Genomic DNA, 12,176 nt, shown 5'->3' on the forward strand with positions numbered 1-12,176 from the left:
GATATTTCTTTTATTTGGAGACCCTGGTGGGGAACTTTTCTTCAGAGGGGAGGGAGAAGCAATCTTTAATAGTACTTCTTAACTGAAGAATTCTTCCTCCAGGGAGAAAGATGGTGTTTTGTCTAGAAGGCCCTGTCTCTACTTTACCCCAGCATAATATTGCAAGGCAGATGCATGTTGCTCATGCTCTGTGGGTTGCTGTGTGTGGCCTAAACAGAGGCTCTGATTTGCTGTGAGAGCAGAAGAGAATTGAGACTCTCTAGAGGAGTACATAACAGAAACATAGGGCTGGATGCCACGACTGTTGGTTAGCATTAAAGTGAAGTTTATAAAAGGAGAGGAAAAGAAGAAGGGGAAGGACACAATGAGTGTGAAAAGGGGGGAAGAAAAAGAGAAGGAAGAGGAGGAGGAGAAGGAGGACAAGGATGGAGGATGAGGAGGAGGCCACAGAAGCCATGGCTTAGCCTTTGTCTGAATGGTTTTGCCTTTCTTTCTCCAGTACCATTCAGCAGTCCTCAAGCAAGAAAGTAGAAAATGGCACATGGGAATGATCAAGGAATAGAACTGGTTTGATGAGTAGGGCCAAAATGTCAATGTGGGCTGGAGGTAATGTAACATTTACTGAGTACCTACTGAGTGCCAGCCATTCACATGTTATTTCTTATAATTCTTAAAAATGCCTGCTTGGTAAGGTGGATATTGTCAATTCCATTATAGAGATTACCAGCTTCCCTACTGGCTACAGAAGTACATCTCCTAACACTCCAAATAGCCAATTTTTGATGGAGTCATGCCAACCCTCCTAGCAGCAGTCATTGGGAAGCATGGCACAGATATCCTCTGCTTTTGAAGCCAACGGATTTCTCTTTCTCTTTACCTCATCTCCTTTCCCCAGCCTAGGACAATCTCTTTTGAGTTTGGGAGAGTAGCTCTACTCTCTTCACTATTTCTGGAGCTATGCCTCTAAAATTCCTCTTCTGGAATTCAAAAGCCAGAAAGATTTGTGCAGTATTTGCCTTTCCTCCTGTCATGTGCTACCCTGTCAACAGGCACACGACCAGCTCTTGAATGGATAGAAGGAAAATGGAAAAATACAAGGAGAAAGAAAACAGATTAATATTCAAAATATTATCCCTGCCATCTATGCTGCTCTAAGCAGGGAAGATCTGATAATAATCTTAGAAGTAGGATGGCCCAAGAATGAAGAGGAAGAGATGAAATTTTGTACCTCCTTCTCAGATATTCAAAAAATTAAAAAACCTAGATAATCTTAGACACAAGTGTCATTTCAAAGAAAGAAATGTAAAAACAAGAGTTTACATGGAATTTACTCCTCCAAAATAATTTCTAAAATCTCTGAAATAGAAATATTTTATATAGGGATGGGGCCAAGATAGCCAACTAAAAGCAGAGGTGATCAGAGGCTCCCATCAAAAGAACCAAAAAAACAAAAAAACAACAAAAGAAAACGATAACAGCGAGCCAATCCTGCACCAGCAACCAAGGTATTCAGGTTCTGTCATCAGAACTGACTAGGCAGTTGGCGTGACCCACAGAGAGGAAGGAAGAGCAGTGTGGTGCTGTAGCCCACTTGAGAGCCACACAGGGCAGGGGAGCCCCCATCCTGAGCCAGGAAAGGCAGTCAGTGAGTGTGCTACCCAGCCTGGGAAAACGTGCTTTTTTCATGGAACTGTGTAACCCATGGATTGGAAGATCCCACTTATGAGTCCACACTACTGGGGCAAGGGTCCCAACCATGGAGCTGCATAGATTCTCAACAGCCACTAAGCTAGTATCTGCTTAAGCCTGCTGAGCTCCCAGGAGGAGGGGTGACCAGCACCACAACTGTGGCTCCCTGCTGTCTAAGCTGTTTGAGCTCCTTAGGGGAGGGGTGACAGCCAATTCTGGGACCCATAGCTGCCTAACACACTAAGCTCCCCGGGTTGGGGAAGGGCAGCAGCCATCTCTATAGCTCCAGGCTGTGCTTTTCCCCTGCTGGAGCCAGGGATGATGGACAGCTTAGTCTCAAGAGGTATCCACCGCAGCCCAACACAGGGGCTGTGGCAGACTGCTGACGGAGTGCCTCTTCAGGCCTGACCTTGACTCATCCCTCCTCACTGTGTGGGGCCTCTCTGCAGGAACTCCAACAACTTTAGCCAGGGAGTCAGGGAGTCAGGGACAGAACTCTGATCTCCCTGGGCCTGAGTCCCTAGCAAGAGGGGTGGCCACAGTCTCTGCAGACTAGCAGACTTAGTCTTTCCTCCTGCTAGTTTGGGGAATCCAGGCAGCCCAGACAAGTGGGTTTCACCCAAGTGAAGCACATCCCCTCAGCCAAAGTGCTTCATTAAACAGGTTGTGCTCTCCCTGCCACCCACTGGGGTGAGACCCTCCAACAGGGTTGTCAGACACCCTATAGAGGGTGTTTCTATTGGCATCAGGTCAGTGCCCCTTGAGGTCAGAGATCCCAGAGGAAGAAGCAGGCACCCATCTTTGCTGTTCTCCAGCTTCCTCAAGTGACATCTCCAGGCATGGGAGTGAACCAGATGAATAGGGCCTGAACTGAACCCCCAGTGAACCGCAGTGGCCCTACAGAAGAGGGACCTGACCACTGCAAGAAAAACAAACAGAAAGCAAAAACAATAGCATCAACAACAACAAAAATGTATACCTGATGTAAATGACGAGTTGATGGGTGCTGACAAGTTGATGGGTGCAGCACGCCAACATGGCACAGGTATACATATATAATAAACCTGCACATTATCCACATGTACCCTAGAACTTAAAGTATAATAATAATAAAAAAACTCATATATTAGTTGACAAAGAATTTCAATTTTTTAAAAGTAACAAATAATAATTAAAGATTTTGTGAAATATTTAGGTAAAAAAAAAAAAAGTCCCTACAAAAACCCCATCAAAGATCGATAGTAGACAAACTCATGAAGATGAGAAAGAACCAGCGGGAAAAAAAAAAAAAAAAAACACTGAAAACCGAAAAGGCCAGAGCGCCTCTTCTCCTCTAAATGGGCACAGAACTGGACAGAGGATGAGATGGATGAATTGACAGAAGTAGGCTTCAGAAGGTGGATAATAACAAACTCTGCTGAGCTCAAGGAGCATGTTCTAATCCAGTGCAAAGAAGCTAAGAATCTTAATTAAAGGGTACAGGAGCTGCTAACTACAATAAGCAGTTTAGAGAGGAACATAAATAACTTGAAGGAGCTGAAAAACACAGCATGAGAACGTTGTGAAGCATACACAAGCATCAATAGCCACATCAACCAAGTAGAAGAAAGGATATCAGAGTTTGAAGACCATCTTGCTGAAAAAAGCATGCAGACAAGATTGGAGAAAAAAGAATGAAAAGGAATGAACAAAACCTCTGGGAAATATGGGACTATGTAAAAAGTCCGAACATATAACTGATTGAAGTACCTGAAAGAGATGGGGAAAATGAAACCAAGTTGGAAAACACACTTCAGGATATCATCCAGGAAAACTTCCCCAACCTAGCAAGACAGGCCAACATTCGAATTCAGAAAATACAGAGAACTCCACTAAGATAATCTACGAGAAGATCAACCCCAAGACACATAATCATCAGATTCCCCAAGGTCAAAATGTTGGAAAAAATGTTAAGGGCAGCCAGAGAGAAAGGCCAGGTCACCTACAAAGGGACTACAATCAGACTAAGAGTGGACCTCTCAGCAAAAACCCTACAAGCCAGAAAAGAGTGGGGGTCAATATTCAACATTCCTAAAGAAAATAGTTTTAAACCCAGAATTTCAAATCCAGGCAAACTAAGCTTCATAAATGAAGGAGAAATAAAATCATTTCCAGACAAGCAAATGCTGAGAGATTTTGTCATCACCAGCCTGCCTTCCAAGAGCTCCTAAATGAAGCACTAAATATGTAAAGGAAAAAACCAGTACCAGTCACTGCAAAAACAAACCAATATATAAAGACCAATGACACTATGAAGAAACTGCATCAACAAGGGTGCAAAATAACCAGATAGCATCATGATGGCAGGATGCAATTTACACATAACAATATTAACCTTAAATGTAAATGGGCTAAATGCCCTGATAAAAGACACAGACTGGTAAACTGGATAAAGAGTCAAGACCCATCAGTGTGCTGTATTCAGGAGGCTCATTTCATGTGCAAAGACACACATAGGCTCAAAATAAAGGGATGGAGGAATATTTACCAAGCAAATGGATAGCAAAAAAAAGCAGGGGTTGCAATTCTAGTCTCTGACAAAACAGACTTTAAACCAACAGAGATCAAAAAAGACAGAAGGGCAGTACATAATGGTAAAGGAATCAATTCAATAAGAAGAGCTAACTATCCTAAATATAAATGCACCCAACACAGGAGGACCCAGATTCATAATACAAATTCTTAGAGACCTATAAAGAGACTTAGACTCCCACACAATAATAGTGGGAGACTTTAACACCCCACTGTCAATATTAGACAGATGAATGAGACAGAAAATTAACAAGGATATTCAGGACTTAAACTCAGCTCTGGATCAAGTGGACCTAATAGACATCTACAGAACTCTCCACCCCAAGTCAACCACATGGCACTTATTCTAAAATCAACCACACAATTGGAAGTAAAACACTCCTCAGCAAATGCAAAAGAATGGAAATCATAACAGTCTCTCAGACCACAGTGCAATCAAATTAGAACTCAGGATTAAGAAACTCACTCAGAAATCACAGAACCACATGGAATTTGAACAACCTGCTCCTGAATGACTCCTGAGTTGTAGAGGACTATGTGCTCGCAAAGGAGACGTTCCCGATAAGTCCTGCTCTTGCAAACAAAGCAGGGCATTCCTTCCCTGCAAACAGGGAGGACAAAGGAGCCAGCTGCAAACAGCAGGCCCTGGGGGCTGATTTATGTGTAAACATCTCGAAACTCCAGAAAATCAGGGAACGGTCAGAAAAACAATAATGTGTCTTGTGACTTGGCAACATTCCACAAACGACTGTATAAAATAAAGCAGAGTGTGTCGTTCGGGGCGGCCGCCATGTTTGTCTCGTCCTGTGTTGTCTTGTGTGTTCATTCCTTTGTTTAGGAAACACGCGGACCCCAACATCTGGCACAGCGAGCAGGGTCCGTGGCTCCACGAGAGCAAGGAACTGGAGGCGGAACACCCCAGGCAGGTAAATAAAGAAAGGGGGACCCACGGGAAAATTATGGGGAATTCCACCTCTCTGGCCTCTGAATATTTGTAGTTACTCCAGGGACTGATGTCTATAGGAGTAGAAGTAAAAGAAAAGACTTTGAAGCAATTGTTTGCCCCTGTTGAACAACATTGTTATTGGTTTCAATATCAAACCAAAGTGCAGTTAAATTGAAAGGAATAGTTACAAGTGGTTAAAGTCCTGTGTCAAGCTCATCAGTGAGGGCAAACGATGCCTCTGACTTTCTGGACTTTGTGTAGTTCCATTACTCAGGCATTAGAGTTACTTGAAACTGACTCAGAGCATGGCGATACTGCCACAGGAGGTAAGGCATCTGAAGCTTTAGAGAGGAATGATCCTAGAGAGAAACATATTTACGCCCTGGTTGCTGAGGACAAGGAATTGGAAGAAGAGCTAATGCCTCCTTCATCTGAAGGAAATTCTGATTTGCAGTGTAATTTAGAGATGTTACAACAGTTGTTAAAATTGCAAGGTGCTGCTGCTCCTGTTTCTCCTATTTCTCCGCCAAGAGCCTTCCCTGTTACCTTCCCTTCTGCTCCTTTGGAAAAAGATTTCCCTTTGCCTCTACCTCCAACCTCTTTGCCTATGTCAGGTCAGGTTTTCTCTGTGCCTTTTCCTCCTGTAGGAGAAAAGAAGGAATCGAAGGAAAAGGATGATTTCGAGGAATTAAATCTATTCCCAATAACACGGGCTGCTTTTGGCCCCAATGCTCAGTTCCCAAACGGTGGCCAGAATGTGACTTTTACAGCCCTACAATTTAAATTTTTGAAAGAAATGAAAGCTGCAACAAAAATTATTAAGAACTTTAAAGGCCAGTGGAGCTAATTTAGATGAGTATATTCGGGCTTGTGCAGGCGTTGGAGGAGCTATTTACAATGCTCAATTGTTCACTGGAGCACTTTCTAAGGCCTTACAGAATAATTCTAAACAAGGTGTATGTTTTCAATGCGGGAAACCCGGTCATTTTAAGAAAGAATGCCCAAAAAAAGTGGGCTTCCCGACTACTAAAGAGACAAAGTTACCTTCTGGGGAGTGCAAACGATGTGGAAAAAGTCGACATTGGACAAATGAATGTCGTTCAAAAACTGATAAGAGTGGAAATTTATTGTCACCCCCCCGGGAAACGGGAACCGGGGCCCGCAGGCTTGGGGCCCCAACAATTACAATGCAGGCCTACCACAATACCTTATTATGGTACAAGTCTCACAATTTAAGTGCCTAGAAGCAGGGGAACGTATTGCACAATTGCTTTTATTGCCTTTTTTTCCTTTCCTATCTAGAGATGTGTCTCGTTAAGGAGGTTTTGGTAGTACTGGGAAAACTGTTTTCTGGGAAACTTTAGTTTCTGATCAAAAACCTTTATGTTCATTGCAAATTAATGGGATACTTTTTGAGGGATTAGTCGACACAGGAGCGGATGTATCTGTTATATGCTTGGCTCAATGGCCTGATCATTGGAAAAAGAAACAAGTATCAGTTACTCTATCCGGCCTAGGTACTGCTTCTATAGTCTACCAAAGTGTCGAGCCCCTGAGCTGTGTAGGATCTGAAGGACAAGGAAAAGTGTTCTTTTATATTGTTTCCATTAATATTAACCTTTGGGGCTGTGATCTTTTACAACAATTTGGTGCCTTTTTAAGCATTCCTCATATTTCTTCAACTGCCAAAACTATGATGCTCAAAATGGGCTACAATCCTTTAAACTCTTAGCCACTGTCCACAAGCCTCAAACTTTACAATTGAAGTGGAGAACTATAACTCCTGTTGGGGTGGAACAGTGGCCATTATCTAAAGAAAAACTTAAGGCTTTAAAGAAATAAGTTAAGGAACAATTGGCCGAGGGGCATATTGAATCAAGTACTTCTGCATGGAATTCCCCTGTGTTTGTCATTAAATTAAAAAAAAAAAAAAAAGGAAAATGGCACTTATTAACTGATCTTAGAGCTGTAAATGCTTGTATTCAACCTATGGGGACTTTACAACCTGGGCTTCCTAATCCAGCTCTTATCCCACAAAATTGGAAATTAATGGTTATAGATCTTAAAGATTGTTTTTTTACTATCCCGTTACAACCCCAAGATTGTGAAAAATTTGCCTTTACTGTTCCCGAATATAATAATGGACAGCCTACTCAAAGATATCAATGGAAAGTTCTTCCTCAAGGTATGCTTAATAGTCCTACCTTATGTCAAGAGTTTGTTCATAGAGCCTTAAATCCTGTTAGATGTCAATTCCCTACTGTGTTAATATACCATTATATGGATGATATTCTATTAGCAACTCCTGATGAAGTCCTACAAGGTCAAGTTTTTCAGGTCTTACAACAACAATTAACTCAATATAATTTACATATTTCTTCTGAGAAAATACAGACTCAATTTCCCATTCAATATTTGGGATACCTTTTAGCAGAAAAGCATATTCGGTCACAAAATGTTCAAATTTGAAGAGATCAACTTTAACCCTTAATGATTTTCAAAAACTGTTAGGAGACATAAATTGGCTTTGCCCCATCTTAGGTATCCCTACTTACAAATTGGAATATCTATTTGCTACCTTGGAAGGAGATTCAGATATAAATAGTTCTTGTCAATTATCCCCTGTAGCAGAAAAAAAAAATTGTCATTTGTAGAAAATAGAATTAGTGAAGCTCACCTTGATTATATTGCACCCAATCTTCCACTTTCGTTGTGTCTTTTCATACTCCCCATTCGCAACAGCCGTTTTACACCAAGATAATAATATTCTGGAGTGGCTGTTTTTGGCTAATAAAGCCATTAAAAAAATTCACCCATATATTGATAAATTGGCTGAATTAATTATTAAAGGATGACATCGAGCTCATCAGTTGCTTGGTGCTGACCCTATAAAAATTATTACCTGATTATCTAATCAATACATTGAATCTCTATTGGAAACTCATGAGGGTTGGCAAGTGGCTTGCACTGAGTATTCTGGTTCTTTTTCTCAGCATTATCCTAGTAATAAATTATTTGCTTTTCTGCAACAATATTCTTTATTGCCATATAATCCTATCTCTTACACTCCGGTTAAAGGTCCTACCTTTTTTACTGATGCTTCCAGCAATGGAAAAGCTGGATACTAGACATCAGATAATTCAAAATTTCTCACTACCCATTTGAATCAGTACAACAAGAAGAACTTTTTGCCATTCTTATGGTTCTACAAGATTGGCCTCAAACCCCTTGTAATATAGTTAGTGATTCCCAATACGCTGTATACGTAACTAAACATATATCTCAAACTTCTTTACCATTATTTCCTCAAATTCCTTTACAAAAATTATTTTCTTTATTATTTATAGCTCTTACTTCTTGCACTGCCCCCCTTTTCATCACTCATATTCGCTCCCATTCGTCTTTGCCAGGACCTTTAACTTTTGGGAATAACCAGATTGATTCCTTACTTATTGGAAGTGTCCAATGGGCTCAGGATGAGCACCAACTACATCATACTAATAGTTTAGGATTACAATGGCGATTTTCTATAACATGCCGTCAAGCCTGAGCTATTGTCAAAGCCTGCCCATCTTGTGCTCCTATTATTGCACCTTTTTAAAGTCCAGGTATTAATCCTCGAGGCACTCAACAAAATCACATTTGGCAAATAGATGTAACTTATGTTCCTTCTTTTGGTCGTTTAAAATATGTTCATCATACAATTGATATCTGGTCACATTTCCAATGGGCTACACCATTGCCTTCTGAAAAGGCTGACTCTGTTATTACTCATTTACTTACTTGCTTTGCGGTTATGGGAGTTCCTGCTGAACTAAAAACTGATAATGCCCCAGCTTATTGCTCTCGCAAATTGGCTGCCTTCCTTTATTTATACCATATTCGTCATTCCACTGGTATTCCATTTAACAGTCAAGGTCAAGCAATTATTGAAAGAGCCAATGCTACCTTAAAATGACAACTTTTAAAACAAAAAGGGGGAGATGGGCGAGATTCCCCAAAACATCAAATTCTGAAAGCCCTTTTTACTTTAAATTTTCTCAACCATTGGCGCCAATTACAGCAGTCTGCAGTGGTGAAACATTTTCAACAGTCTTTAGAAAAGCTGCAAAACAGTAATCTGTGGGTGTATTATCCTTCATTACAAGGGCAATATTTAAAAGGAAAAGTTTACAACGGGGCCGAGGCTATGCTCTTGTCCGTACAGGTGCCGGAGACGAGTGGTTTCCATCTCGACGGTTGAAACAGTGCCATGGCAAAGAGGAGCTGATCCGAAGAGTTCCTCAAGGAATTTCAGGAGCTGAATCTGAGTGCTCAGAGAACACTCACCTTCGGGACTCGACGTGCAGAGCCCCCGACATGGGGTCAACTGAAAAAGCTTACTCAGAAAGCTGAAGGGGTTGTTCAACAAGCTGGGAAGCCCAAAACCCCACTGACTTTATTCCTGGCTATGCTGTCCGTAGTAAATTGTCAGGTAACGGCTGGAGAATTTACATACCGGGCTTATATTCCTTTTCCACCCTTATATCAAGGTGTGGCCTGGGGAGACAGAAAAGTCCCAGTACTTACTAATGATACTGCTTGGATGCCATCGCCTTTTTTAAACCAGGATCCTGAATTAGACACTGGCACAGTAAATAGTTCATATCAATTTGGGGTTGAAGGGTTACCTATATGTCTTGGGAGTAGTCCACATTGTCTGCATCTTTCTCATGAGGCTTGGGCTCTTTGCTATAACCATAGTCATATCTCTGCCTTTACTATGCTTATTGTGGCTCAAAGTTTTAAGTATAATCATACTGCAGTACCTAATGAAACTCTGCCAAGTACATTATCTTTATGCCCTATCCCTGATGTGTCCGGAGGTGTTTCCCAACTAGAGTGGACTAGATGTAGAAGTAGTGGGCCACAATTGTTGTTAGAAGTAAAAGAGAAGAGTCGTAAATATCTTGTTACAGATTGGAGTGTACGTGGAGATTTTCAAACTAAATTCAGCCATGTCAACCTGCATTGGCATAAAGGTAATCACAGCATCGCTGCAGATGGCAATGAAACTATTATTTGGAATGATGTGGTTTATCACCCCCTATGCTGCATTTGGCTAATACCTCACAAATACAAAGTCATATTTGGAAGTTGCTAGCTGCTGGTAAACCAATGTTCACTTTCACGGGAAACATGTCCTTAAATCTTACTACTAATATTGCTAACCCTTTCCATATATCTTTGCATCGAAATAGTTCTAGATATGTTATTGCATGTGTAAGAAAACCTTATTTGTTGTTAACAGGAATTTTTAAATGGGATAATTATACACGGGTAGTTAACCGTATGGACAATTGTACATTCTTAAGTTGTATAAATACTACTTGGTGGAATAATAATTGGAATGAGTCTCATTCCGATTTATATATACTAAGAGCCAGAAAAGAAACCTGGCCACCTGTGAACTTAACACATGCCTGGAGTGAATCTGCTGGGGTTACTCAAATTTACAAAGTAATGCAAGATCTTGTCAACTGCAGCCAGAGAGTGGTTGGGGTCGTCGTAGCAGCGGTGGTGGGACTTGTAGCAATTGCTTCCACTGCCGCTGTTGCTGGACTAGCTCTACCCCAGAGTATACAAAATGCAGAATTCGTACAACAATGGCATGAACAATTTCATTTGTTGTGGCAACAACAACGAGACATAGATGCTCATCTGACCAAACAAGTGGATAACTTGGAACAATTGGTTTCTTGGATAGGAGATCAGCTAACAGTGTTGAATACTCGAGCTTTGTTAAAATGTGATTGGAATACTACCCAATTTTGTATTACTCCTGTTCCTTTTAACAGCACTGTACATAATTGGACTGAGATAAAGAGACTTTTAATTGGTCATAATAATTTTTCCCTAGAAATACAAGAATTAACACAAAACATTTCTGAAACATTTCACAATCAGTTACCATTGCTTACGGGTGCAGATTTGATGACTGGTATTGCACAAAGTTTGATGTCTTTGAACCCTATGAGCCCTGTAAAAACTTTGCTGACTTCTGTTTCTAGTAATGTATTGATTGTTGTTCTTGCATTTGTCATTTTCACAGTCTGCTGGAGACGGTGCCAAAGGGCAAACACCGAATCCCAGTGAGCCCAACATGTAATGATGGTTTTGAAAGAAATTCAAACTTGTAAATAAAGAAAAGGGGAGATGTAGAGGACTACGTGCTCACAAACGAGACGTTCCCGATAAGTCCTACTCTTGCAAACGAAGCAGGGCGTTCCTTCCCTGCAAACAGGGAGGACAAAGGAGCCAGCTGCAAACAGCAGGCCCTGGGGGCTGATTTATGTGTAAACATCTTGAAAATCCAGAAAGTCAGGGAACGGTCAGAAAAACAACAATGTGTCTTGTGACTTGGCAACATTCCACAAACGACTGTATAAAATAAAGCAAAGTGTGTCATTCGGGGTGGCCGCCATGTTTGTCTCGTCCTGTGTTGTCTTGTGTGTTCATTCCTTTGTTTAGGAAACACGTGGACGCCAACACTGAGTAAATAATGAAATTAAGGAATAAATAAAGAAGTTCTTTGAAACCAGTGAGAACAGAGACGAGACAATCTACCACAATCTCTGGGACACAGCTAAAGCAGAGGGACATTTATAGCACTAAATGCCAACATCAGAAAGCTGGAAAGATGTCAAAATCAACACCCTAACGTCACAGTTAAAAGAGCTAGAGAAGCAAGAGCAAACAAATCCAAAAGCTAGCAGAAGACAAGAAATAACTAAGATCAGAGCAGATAGACACATGAAAAACACTTAAAAAAAATCAATGAATCCAAGAGCTGGTTTTTAGAAAAAAATTAACAAAATAGATAGATTACTTAGACTAATAAAGAAGAAAAGAGAGAAGAATCAAATAGACACAATAAAAAATGATAAAGGGGATATCATCACTGACCCCACAGAAATGCAAACTACCAACA

At 40.9% G+C, this 12,176-nt stretch overlaps 1 protein-coding gene and 1 long non-coding RNA gene across 6 annotated transcripts in view; one reads left to right on the plus strand and one right to left on the minus strand.

Moving 5' to 3' along the window:
* The window catches only part of LOC144331245 (uncharacterized), a 235,745-nt gene extending 224,397 nt beyond the window's left edge, over positions 1-11,348 (plus strand). Inside the window, exon 4 of the long non-coding RNA XR_013398235.1 lies at positions 9,414-11,348. This is a non-coding gene — a long non-coding RNA (uncharacterized LOC144331245). The remainder of the gene's footprint in view (positions 1-9,413) is intronic.
* HPSE2 (heparanase 2 (inactive)) overlaps positions 1-12,176 on the minus strand; it is a 782,696-nt gene that overhangs the window by 234,715 nt on the left and 535,805 nt on the right. The window lies entirely within an intron of this gene.

The sequence above is a fragment of the Macaca mulatta genome, chromosome 9 (genome assembly GCF_049350105.2).
Source record: "Macaca mulatta isolate MMU2019108-1 chromosome 9, T2T-MMU8v2.0, whole genome shotgun sequence".
In the NCBI taxonomy this organism is placed as follows: Eukaryota; Metazoa; Chordata; class Mammalia; order Primates; family Cercopithecidae; genus Macaca; species Macaca mulatta.